The sequence below is a fragment of the Platalea leucorodia genome (assembly GCF_965183815.1).
Source record: "Platalea leucorodia genome assembly, chromosome: 2".
In the NCBI taxonomy this organism is placed as follows: Eukaryota; Metazoa; Chordata; class Aves; order Pelecaniformes; family Threskiornithidae; genus Platalea; species Platalea leucorodia.
Window position 1 is genome coordinate 34,375,021 of NC_138824.1, and position 433 is coordinate 34,375,453.

Here is a 433-nt window from a genome sequence, read left to right on the forward strand (position 1 = left end):
GGAAGCTGCTTCATTTCATTTTTAGTAATCTTGTTTTTTGATGGGGGAATCACTTAAAGCATGTAGGTAAGGATGTGAATACACTGCTTAAAAAAAAAAAAAAAAAAAAAAAACAACTGGCATGTATAGGAGCAAAACTTGCATTCAGTGAAGAGGATAAGATTGCTGCTATTGATGCAGACACAAGATTTCTACTTGTGGAGTCCTTCCACCTGGGTGATACATCGAACTGCAGTCATATGTGATAGAAGGGAGAAAGTTGTGGCTGGAAATCTGTACAGAAAAGCGGCTCCTGTGTCTACCTTCTATATTGAAAAAGAAGGATCTACTGCTATTACCTGAAATCAAATATAGCAAGCAGTTGCTTTAATTTCTGTTTTTTCACAATGTTGGAAACTGTTTATATGTTAGAGAAGAGCCCATGCGTCCTTAA